Here is a 12552-nt window from a genome sequence, read left to right as displayed (position 1 = left end):
TTAAGATCAAATAACTTTTAATCAAGAATTTGATTCCCTATTTCTCCATGAAATGGCCATAGACTGTAGAACAAGAATATAATCTAGTTAATGCTACAAGGAAAAGTCTAAGAATAGTTCTAATTCATTTGCCACATGCTGCCATGTGGTTAAGAGACTTCTGTATACCAAACCTCCCTCCAGCTGCTCACAAAGCTGCAAAACCTCTCAGGTACCAAAATAGCTCTGTATTTCCCTTCAGTCCCCAAAGCTGGAGAGAATGACTCTTACTCATAGATTAGGCTTGTAAATACACCCCATTATGTCTTTATCATTTCAGCATCATCTTTCTCTATGGCCCCAAGATCCAGTGCACAAAACTTCATCCCTGTAGACCCTCTCCATTATACACAAATACTATAGATGGGTACTGAGAGCAGTCACCATTCCCAAATGGTCAACTTCAATGCATGCTTCAGTAAGATCACACTGCTACACATTGACAGAAATAATGACTATCAATTTTTCTCTAGTTTGCCTAAATTAATGTTAATAATTTCTATCCCATGTTCCTCTGACTATAATTGTCATGAAATAAAATCTATGAACTGTAAAGAAAGAGACCAAATTTTGAACATATCTATCTTTATGAGTGGTACTCACCACTGTAGTTAAATGGACTACTAGCCTCCACACTTTCTCCCATCAAGATGCTGTAAATAAACCACTTCACTGACATGAGAACAATTTATTGGGTCTAGATCACCAAGATCCACATATTTCCACAACAGAAACAGCTTTTCCGGGTCCCAGACTAAGACAAGTTCAAAGCAGGATTTTGAAACATCATTTTTGATCACTCTGATTTTTCTCACAATAATATGATTTGAAATATAGGATTTTCCTCAAAAAACAAAACCACAACAACAAAAGACACTTTTCTTAGACTTGTTTGGGATCCATGTTTATGCTTGAAGAAAACCAACATTGACAAAAGCAAAACTATTTACCAATTGAGCCAGAAAAAGAAAATGATGTTAAATGTAACTTCTTTAATTTACAAAAACGCCTTCAACAGGAAACTGTTGGGGAAGTTTGGTCATACTCATCACGCCTTTTGTGCTGATGAAATGCAGCTCTAGGGCTCTCCTACTTCTGGTGCAGATGCTGCTTCTTGATAAGGCAAGCTTCCTTCTCTGTAACTGCCTTGGCAGACATGCTGGCTCCATGTGGCTAGTGCGTGGACCAGGTTTCAGATTCTTGAGTCTTTAGAAGCACTATAGTCTGCAGGATCTGGAAAGGTTATACCATAGTAAACCTTCTGAAGTGGAATGGTTAATTCACCTCACATTTAAAAGGTCATTTCAAATCCTTTCTATTTTTATGTCCCATATCCAACATCCATTTTCCAAGCCAAGTGCACTAAATCTAAGAACTTCAAAGAATCACAGACTCCAGAAGAACTTTGAGAATTCACTGAATATGACTTCTTGCTTACAAGCAATGTTACACTTCAGCTGTGACAGAAAACTATCCTAGTTTTAAAGCTGTCATAGAAAGATTTTCCCAGTCTGCCCAAATATCCTATTACAAACCCCTGGCAGACTTTGTTCACAAACAATTCTTCCTCACTCACTATTTAAATCCTTCACATTCTAGCTTGAGTGTGTTTTTTTCCTACTCTAATCCTTTGCTAATGCACCATCTTTCCTACCAACTTCCATTGCTTATTTCAGTTGATGGCAATATTCTCTTAGTTATTAGTGATCTACATTGTAGATATCTATCTTTAGGACTTCCAAGCCATCACTTGATTGGTCACTGATCAAATCTTCCTCCATAAACTTTCATAAATCCATTTGTTTTCTCTGCATTCCCAGGGTATCCAACTGAGTTCAACTGAGCTGCCTTATAAGTAGGTTATAGTGGGAAGAATGCTGAATAGAATTCTGAAAACTTATCTCCAGAATCTACCCAAAGTAAGTTAATGATTAACAGCCTTGGACAAGTCACTCAAGTCCCTGCATCTTCCTAAGCATCAAATTACTTCTCTGTAAACTGAAAGAATTAAAATACATTTCTCAGACTAGTTTAGTCTATTTTTCTATAAGTTTTAAAACTTAATTGGTTCTTCATCTTTATTCTCTACTCACCTTGTACACTATCACTAATTAAAACTCTGAAGTTGCCATTACCTCTTTATGATGAAACTGAGGTTTTAAGAGAGTAATATACTTCCAAGGTCTCATACTTCATAATTGATAGACTCAGTTGGAAAGTCAGGAAGGATTGAGAAGGGAAGCCCAAATCTTTGGCCCTTTAATTATGCATGTGTGGGGCAACTACAAGTAGCCTAACTGCAATTAAAGTAACTGAAGTTAAATTTGAGCTGCTGCCCACTGAAGGAGAGAAAGAGTTTATAATCTGACTTCTATCAAGCTAACTGCCTGCTGAAAAATTTGCAAAACTCAGTATTCTTTAGATAAATAACATAAACCGGTTTCTACCATGTATCATTCACAATGGTGATAAAATCTAAAACCCTTTGATAAACTAACAGGAATACATGAGCCATTCTCAAGAGAAAAGACATTCAATTGAGACCATTTGAAATGACACAGATGTTTAAATCAGCAAATAAGGATTTTAAAACAACCACTAAAATCACTCTTAAAGAAATAGAAGAAAATATGTGTTCAATGAATAAAAAGATATAAAATCTCACCAGAGAAACAGAAGCTAAAAAAGAATCAAATGGAAATTCTAGATTTGAATATAAAATACTTGATATTTAGCAATTTACTGGATGAGCTTAAAAAACAGAAAAATCAGTGGACTTAAAGATAGATCAATATAACTAATCCAATCCAAAGCAGAGAAAATGATTAGAAGAAATAAAGAGTCTCAAGGACATGAGGGACGTTTTCAAACATGGGTGTAACTGGAGTCCCTGGATGATAGAAGAGAGACTACATTAAAAAATATATATATTAGAAGAAATAATGGTCAAATATTCCCCAAAGTTGGTTTTAAAGAAGACATAAATGCATAGATTCAACCTCAACAAAACCCAAACAGAATAAATATCTCCCCAAATCCACATACACATAGATCATAATTAACTACTAAAAACAAAATTCATTTCAGTTTAGTTCAGTTCAGTTGCTCAGTCACGTCCAACTCTTTGCGACCCCATGAACCACAGCACAACAGGCCTCCCTGTCCATCACCAACTCCCAGAGTTTATCCAAACTCATGTCCATTGAGTCAGTGATGCCATCCAACCATCTCATCCTCTGTCGACCCCTTCTCCTCCTGCCTTCAATGTTTCCCAGCATCTGGGTCTTTTCAAATGAGTCAGCTCTTCGCATTAGATAGCCAAAGTATTGGAGTTTCAGCTTCAAGATCAGTCCTTCCAATGAACACTCAGGACTGGTCTCCTTTAGGATAGACTGGTTGGATCTCCTTGCAGTCCAAGGGACTCTCATGAGTCTTCTCCAACACCACAGATCAAAAGCATCAATTCTTTGGTGCTCAGCTTTCTTTATAGTCCAACTCTCACATCCATACATGACCACTGGAAAAACAATAGCGTTGTCTTAGGCAGACCTTTGTTGATAAAGTAATGTCTCTGCTTTTTAATATGCTGTCTAGGTTGGTCATAACTTTCCTTCCTTCTGACAGAATGTGATCCACTGGAGTAGGGAATGGCAAACCACTTCAGTATTCTTGCCTTGAGAACCCCATGAACAGTATGAAAAGGCAAAAAGATAAGATACTGCAAGAGGAACTCCCCAGGTTGGTAGGTGCCTAATATGCTACTGGAGATCAGGGGAGAAATAACTCCAGAAAGAATGAAGGGATGGAGTCAAAGCAAAAGCAACACCCAGTTGTAGATGTGACTGATGATAGAAGCAAGGTCCGATGCTATAAAGAGCAATAGTGCATAGGAACCTGGAATGTTAGGTCCATGAATCAAGGCAAATTGGAAGTGGTCAAATAGGAGATGGCAAGAGTGAACATCAACATTCTAGGAATCAGTGAACTAAAATTGACTGCAATGGGTGAATTTAACTCAGATGGCCATTATATCTACTACTGTGGGCAGGAATCCCTTAGAAGAAATGGAATAGCCATCATGGTCAACAAAAGAGTCCAAAATGCAGTACTCGGATGCAATCTCTGAAACAACAGAATGATATCTGTTCTTTTCCAAGGCAAACCACTCAATATCACAGTAATCCAAGTCTATGCCCCGACCCTTAACACTGAAGACGCTGAAGTTGAATAGTTCTATGAAGACCTAAAAGACCTTCTAGAACTAACACCCAAAAAAGATGTCCTTTTCATTATAGGGGACTGGAATGCAAAAGTACGAAGTCAAGAAACACCTGGAATAACAAGCAAATTTGGCCTTGGAGTACAAAATGAAGCAGGGGAAAGGCTAACAAGGTTTTGCCAAAAGAACACACTGGTCATAGCAAACACCCTCTTCCAACAACACAAGAGAAGACTCTACACATGGACATCACCAGATGGTCAACACTGAAATCAGATTGATTATATTCTTTGCAGCCAAAGATGGAGAAGCTCTATACAGTCAGCAAAAACAAGACCAGGAGCTGACTGTGGCTCAGACCATGAGCCTTTTATCACCAAATTCAGACTTAAATTGAAGAAAGTGGGGAAAACCACTATACCATTCAGGATGACCTAAATCAAATCCCTTATGATTATACAGTGGAAGTGAGAAATAGATTTAAGGGACTAGATCTGATAGACAGAGTGTTTGATGAACTATGGATGGAGGTTCATGGCATTATACAGGAGACAGGGTTCAAGACCATCCCCAAGACAAAGAAATGCAAAAAAGCAAAATGGCTGTCTGAGGAGCCCTTACAAACAACTGTGAAAAGAAGAGAAGCGAAAAGCAAAGGAGAAAAGGAAAGATATACTCATTTGAATGCGGAGTTCCAGAGAATAGCAAGGAGAGATAAGAAAGCCTTCTTCAGCAATCAGTGCAAAGAAACAGAGGAAAACAATAGAATGGGAAAGACTAGAGATCTCTTCAAGAAAATTAGAGATACCAAAGGAATGCTGCTAAGTCACGTCAGTCGTTTCCGACTCTGTGCGACCCCATAGACGGCAGCCCACCAGGCTCCCCTGTCCCTAGGATTCTGCAGGCAAGAACACTGGAGTGGGTTGCCATTTCCTTCTGCAGTGCATGAAAGTGAAAAGTGAAAGTGAAGTCGCTCAGTCGTATCCTACTCTTCGGACCCCATGGACTGTAGCCTACCAGGCTCCTCCATCCATGGGATTTCCCAGGCAAGAGTACTGGAGTGGGGTGCCATTGCCTTCTCCGACCAAGGGAATATTTCATGCAAAGATGGACACAATAAAGGACAGAAATTGTATGGATCTAACAGAAGCAGAAGATATTAAGAAGAGGAGACAAGAATATACAGAAGAACTGTACAAAAAAGATCTTAATGACCCAGATAATCACGATGGTATGATTACTCACCTAGAGCCAGACATCTTGTAATGTGAAGTCAAGTAGGCCTTAGGAAGCACTTCTCTGAACAAAGCTAGTGGAGGTGATGGAATGCAAATTGAGATATTTCAAATCCTAAAAGATGATGCTATGAAAGTGCTACACTCAATATGCCAACAAATTTGGAGAACTCAGCAGTGACCACAGGACTGGAAAAGGACAGTTTTCACTCCAATCCCAAAGAAAGGCAATGCCAAAGAATGCTCAAACTATTGCACAATTGCACTCATCTCGCTCAAAATTCTCCAAGCCAGGCTTAGGCAATGCATGAACTGTGAACTTCCTGGTTTTAGAAAAGGCAGAGGAACCAGAGATTGAATTACTAACATCTGCTGGATCATTGAAAAAACAAGAGAGTTCCAGAAAAACATCTACTTCTGCTTTCTTGACTATGCCAAAGCCTTTGACTGTGTGGATCACAATAAACGGTGGAAAATTCTGAAAGAGATGGGAATACCAGACCACCTGACCTGCCTCTTGAGAAATCTGTATGCAGGTCAGGAAGGAACAGTTAGGACTGGACATGGTACAATAGACTGGTTCCAAATAGGAAAAGGAGTATGTCAAAGCTGTATATTGTCACACTGCTTATTTAACTTCTATGCAGAGTAGCTCATGAGAAACACTGGGCTGGAAGAAGCACAAACTGCAATCAAGATTTCTGGGAGAAACATCAGTAACCTCAGATATGCAGATGACACCACCCTTATGGCAGAAAGTGAAGAACTAAAGTACCTCTTAATGAAAGTGAAAGAGGAGAGTGAGAAAGTTGGCTTAAAGCTCAACACTCAGAAAACGAAGATCATGGCATCTGGTCCCGTAACTTCATAGCAAATAGATTGGGAAACAGTGGAAACAGTAGCTGACTTTATTTTGGGAGGCTCCAAAGTCACTGCAGATTGTGATTGCAGCCATGAAATTAAAAAAATAAAACCAAAATAAAAAGAGACAAATGTTGACAGAGGTCAATAAAAAATGGTATACTTCATATAGGGGAACAACAATTCAAATGACTGTTGGTATCTCCTCAAACAATGAGAGCTAGACTGCCAAGAAACCTCCTTCATGGGATGAAAGAAAAAAAAAATCTGTCAACCCAAAATTCTATAGGTTGTGAAAATATATTTTAAAATGAAGACAAAATATATACTGGTAGACATGTGCCAGTAAATTCAGAATCACTTGCTATTTTACCTCTGCTTCTTTGATTCCCTCAGAAATTTTGTTTCCTAACCTGCCTCAAAAATTCAAGATTTATAACTATTCACACAAAGCATCCTCCACCCTCCACTTAGTACAGTGAGTTTTCCTTGCTGATTTACCCATTATATCAACAAGTTTGTAAACTTTGTAGGGATTAGGGATCTACTTTCTATATCTTTATGTCTCCCTCAGTTATGCCATTGCCTTTATAAATGTGGGACTTGCCATTAGAACTTCAGCTATGTTCTAATTTCCCATCAACAAGAAAGCTGATAATACTTCCCTTATATGGTAGGGCAAGTAAGGGCTTGGGTTACTTCAATATTTTGAAAGCCTTATGCAGCAAGTTATCAGAATGTTGTTTTTATCAAAGTTAAAAAATCAAGCTGAACTCAAATGTAAACATAAAGTAATTTGAATTCCTTGGGCAAAATAATCATATAAATACACCATATATCCTGTATAAGCAAATACCCTAGAAAATTTTAATATGATGATAAAATTAATAAGTAGGAACATTGCTATATCCATTTTTCTCTTTCTCTAAATCTACCAAGAGTAAAATCTTCTTTGGGGAAATATAACTCAGAAAATTTTGTTTTTGTCTGTTTTCTCTTTATAAAACCATTAACCATTAATGAAACAAAAATACTGAAAGTTGTTTATGCCTGGAGTATTTGCTAAGATTCCTGAAGACCGTTTTCCTTCCTTAAACATCTGGTTATGAAACCAGAAATGCTGACTTCTAAGTCTGAGAAGAAAAGTAAGCAGAAAAATTTTTCACAGTGATTCCTGTTTCAGAGAATCTCCATTAGCATTTCTGGTAGGAGTACTGAGTGCAGAACTGAGGTAAGCCACATGGAGAATTCTATTGTTAACTGAGAGGTCCTTAGCCAAGTACTGTTTGGGAGTATTGACTTTGTGGCTTGGTTTTATACATCAACCTTCTCATGTTACATACACTAGTCTTAACCCTGATATGAACTCTTTCAAATTGAAGAGTAATTTTAAATAAGTTATTTTCCCACCACACGAAGTATTCTGTTAAGAATTCTGTAATCACAAACCACATAGTAAAACTGCAAGCAAGGCAAGCAATCACTCAGTCGTGTCCGACTCTTTGCAATCCCATGGACTGTAGTCTACCAGGCTTCTCTGTCCATGGGATTTTCCAGGCAAGAGTACTGGAGTGGGTTGCCATTTCCTTCTCCAGGGGATCTTCCTGTTCCAGGGATCGAACCCAGGTCTTCTGCATTGCAGGCAGACGCTTTACCCTCTGAGCCACCAGGGAAGCCCATAGTAAAACTGATACATTTGCAAATCTTCCTGCATATTGGTTATTTTCATTCTCATAAATCTCACCCTTCTGAGTCATTCAAAAAATAAACAACACACCACTTGTTTGAGAACATCAAATTATTTTCCCTTGTTTTAGAGATTGTAAATCCATGCTTTGTTTTTGAAAGTCACATCATATATTATAAAGTAGTTCAGTATGGTCACTAGAATTGGGATGAAGTAAGTGAATATATTAACACTTACAAAACTTGCTGCTGTGAACTGCCCCCTCTTGTTCTCTCCCTTGTCTGCAACTTATTTTATGTTTTCCAATTGCCAGCTACTTCAGTAAGTATTTTGTATACATCCCCTTACTTCATTCTCACAAAAATTCTAAGAGGATGTTAATTTTCCCATTTAAAATGGAAAACACTAAGACTTACAGAAATTCAGTTCATCTCAGTCACCCATCGTGTCCCACTCTTGGCAACCCCATGGACTGCAGCACGCCAGGCTTCCCTGTCCATCACCAACTTCCAGAGCTTTCTCAAAGTCACCTCCATTGAGTCGGTGATGCCATCCAACCATCTCATCCTCTGTTGTCCCCTTCTTGTCCCACCTTCAATCTTTCCCAGCATCACGGTCTCTTCAAATGAATCAGTTCTTCACATCAGGTGGCCAAAGTATTGGAGTTTCAACTTCAGCATCAGTCCTTCCAATGAATGTTCAGGACTGATTTTCTTCAGGATAGACTGGTTGGATGTCCTTGCAGTCCAAGGGACTCTCAAGAGTCTTCTCCAAAACCACAGTTCAAAAGCATCAATTCTTCGGCGCTCAGCTTTCTTTAAAATGGTCCAACTGTCATATTCATACATGACTACTGGAAAAACCATAGCCTTGACTAGACAGACCTTTGTTGGCAAAGTAATGTCTCTGCTTTTGAATATGCTGTCTAGGTTGGTCATAATTAGTTACAGAAATTAAGTATCCTAAATTGCATAATTAATAAGGGGCAGACCTAAAATCTAAAATGTGTGGAACTGATTCCATTATCAACTGCCTCCCTATTGTATCTCTTCCAACAGAGTGAGGTAATATACAATAGTCGATTGAATTATATATGGTATAAAACTATATAACTATATATGTTTATATAATATATAATATACTTATATAGCATATAAAATGTAGTGCTGTATATTTAAATAGATGGGCTTCTCTGGTAACTCAGTGGTAAAGAATCTGCCTGCCAATGTAGGAGACACAAGTTTGATGCCTGGGTCAGGAAGATCCCCTGGAGAAGGAAATGGCAACTCACTCCAGTATTCTTGCCTGGGAAATCCCAGGGACAGAGGAACCTGGTGGTTCCATGGAACCACAAATCCATGGAGTTGCAAAAGAGTCAGATATGACTCAGCAATTAAACAACAACAATTTATATATAAATCATATATAGCATAAATTAATATATATATTTATTAGCAAATTATACAAATAAATACTACATATATTCTGTATCTAATGAATATGTAATTATAGTATCTGAGTTCTAAACAATTTGTAATAATCTGAAAGTAGAAAGTTTAGAAAATCAAAGTGTTCTGTATCTTAGTTATTACTGAATATTATGAGGTGGTATATTTTAGTTATATCTCACACTTCAAAAGCACTCTTGTACCAGATCTATGTAGTGCCTCAAGTTTTGGTTGCTTCTCCCCTCAAGTCAGTCTGACTAATAATGGCTTTGCTAATTATGCCACTCTAGAAAAATTACAAGTAATTATTAACTGTTGGGTTGCCAAAAAGTTTGTTTGGGTTTCTCTGCAAAATGTTATGGAAAAACATGAATGAATCTTTTGGCCAACCCAATAGTATCTGTGACAGTAATTTTTGTTAAAGCAACTTGTATTGATTACAATGAAACATTTGAATAAAATTTTTAAAAATTTATTTTATGAAAAACAACAGTTTTATAACATAGAAATGCAATAACCTTCTGGAAAATGTATTATTACTTTTTGATGTTGACGAGAATCTAACTGTATGCACCCAAACAGATAACAGCAAAATAATATGTGTCTGTTATGATTAGTTGCTATGTTACTTGTAAAATATTTAATAGTAACCCTGATGCTGCCGCTGCTAAGTCGCTTCAGTCGTGTCCGACTCTGTGCGACCTCATAGACGGCAGCCCACCAGGCTCCCCCGTCCCTGGGATTCTCCAGGCAAGAACACGAGTAGGTTGCCATTTCCTTCTCCAAGACATGAAAGTGAAAAGTGAGAGTGAAGTCGTTCAGTCGTGTCCGACTCTTAGTGGCCCCGTGGACTGCAGCCTACTAGGCTCCTCCGTCCATGGAATTTTCCAGGCAAGAGTACCGGAGTGGGGTGCCATTTCCTCCTCCAATAGTAACCCTAGTTGCATAATACATGCATCTTGAACTTTGCTGTGATTGTTTAGTAAGCATAAACACCCCTAACACTCATATTTTAGGCATTTGGTTTAGAAATAGCAGTATATATTTTCTTTGTGGTTCCTTTAACCCATTTTCAAAATACATCAATTTAACTGAATGTTTCAGCTGGATAAACTTGTTTCTGTCTGATAAAAGTGTATAGTCTAAAGAAACAGTATTCAAATAAAGAAGACTGAAGGAACGAAATTTTTTATTTCAAGAACAAAATTTCAAAGGACTAAGATCAGCTTGAAAAAGATTATTTCATTTTTAATAGTCATGTGCCAACTTGGATGCACATATATAGGGGTTTAATAAGGAGGTCTGCATTTTCTCCAACAGACGAAAAAGATTTAAAATGTTGATTTGACAATTTGAAACTTTTATTGGGTAAAGTGCTGCTTGTATTTTTTTTTTTTTAGCTAAGATCTTAACTTGCCAGAAAATAGCTCCTTTTTATTATCTTTATAATTCCTTAATAATACGGTATTTTTATCAATGATTTCAAATATGAATATTATTTTCTGCATTGCTTTTTGGCAAAGCAGATCATTTCACCAAGCATAAGCAGAGAGTGATACAGGTTGAGTAGAAAGGAAGTAAAACTAATGAGCTCTGATACAAAAAAAAGTGTGAAGCCAAGTTAGAAGTGAGAAAAATGTACACAAAAAAACAAGGGCAAGCATTGGAAGATATGCAGTCATTAGTTTACTAATAGGTGTGCATATAACTTAAGGTGCTTGCAGAGAAAAAAGTGTAAAATAGTATGCAAAATTAATTAAGGCCATGTTTACAACTGTGATTCCTAAAAGAACTCTCACCAACCAGCCTAAGTAAGGGTCCTGGGACCTTAAAAGTACAGCCTACACAGAAACTATGTAATTTCCATAGTGGCTCAGAACACTAGTAACCCTTGAAGTCTATACAATACACATCTACACTGGGCGACTTATGAAGGACAACTTCACTTCAGTTCAGTCGCTCAGTCGTGTCCGACTCTTTGTGACCCCATGAATCGCAGCACGCCAGGCCTCCCTGTCCATCACCAACTCCCGGAATTCACCCAGACTCACGTCCATCAAGTCAGTGATGTCATCCAGCCATCTCATCCTCTGGCATCCCCTTCTCCTCCTGCCCCCAATCCCTCCCAGCATCAGTCTTTTCCAATGAGTCAACTCTTCGCATGAGGTGGCCAAAGTACTGGAGTTTCAGCTTTAGCATCATTCCTTCCAAAGAAATCCCAGGGCTGATCTCCTTCAGAATGGACTGGTTGGATCTCCTTGCAGTCCAAGGGACTCTCAAGAGTCTTCTCCAACACCACAGTTCAAAACCATCAACTCTTCGGTGCTCAGCCTTCTTCACAGTCCAACTCTCACATCCATACGTGACCACTGGAAAAACCATAGCCTTGACTAGACGAACCTTGGTTGGCAAAGTAATGTCTCTGCTTTTGAATATGCTATCTAGGTTGGTCATAACTTTCCTTCCAAGGAGTAAGTGTCTTTTAATTTCATGGCTGCAATCACCATCTGCAGTGATTTTGGAGCCCAAAAATATAAAGTCTGACACTGTTTCCACTGTTTCCCCATCCGGATGCCATGATCTTTGTTTTCTGAATGTTGAGCTTTAAGCCAACTTTTTCACTCTCCTCTTTCACTTTCATCAAGAGGCTTTTGAGTTCCTCTTCATTTTCTGCCATAAGGGTGGTGTCATCTGCATATCTGAGGTTATTGATATTTCTCCCAGAAATCTTGATTCCAGCTTGTGCTTCTTCCAGTCCAGCGTTTCTCATGATGTGCTCTGCATAGAAGTTAAATAAGCAGGGTGACAATATACAGCCTTGACGTACTCCTTTTCCTATTTGGAACCAGGCTGTTGTTCCATGTCCAGTTCTAACTGTTGCTTCCTGACCTGCATACAGGTTTCTCAAGAGGCAGGTCAGGTGGTCTGGTATTCCCATCTCTTTCAGAATTTTCCACAGTTTATTGTGATCCACACAGTCAAAGGCTTTGGCATAGTCAAGAAAGCAGAAATAGATGTTTTTCTGGAACTCTCTTGCTTTTTCCATGATCCAGCGGATGTTGG

General features: G+C 38.3%; 1 long non-coding RNA gene across 1 annotated transcript; it reads right to left on the bottom strand.

Annotated features, from left to right (window-relative positions):
* LOC147378671 (uncharacterized) lies at nt 1–12552 on the bottom strand. Its single transcript, XR_015153024.1, has 2 exons — nt 11541–12552; nt 1–1272 (listed from the first exon to the last, which is right to left on the bottom strand). It is a non-coding gene; the product is annotated as an uncharacterized LOC147378671 (long non-coding RNA).

Source organism: Bos grunniens, chromosome 2 (assembly GCF_055505025.1).
Source record: "Bos grunniens cultivar Pamir isolate PY7600 chromosome 2, Bosgru_T2T1.0, whole genome shotgun sequence".
Taxonomy (NCBI): domain Eukaryota; kingdom Metazoa; phylum Chordata; class Mammalia; order Artiodactyla; family Bovidae; genus Bos; species Bos grunniens.
This window is presented reverse-complemented; position numbering and strand designations above follow the sequence as displayed.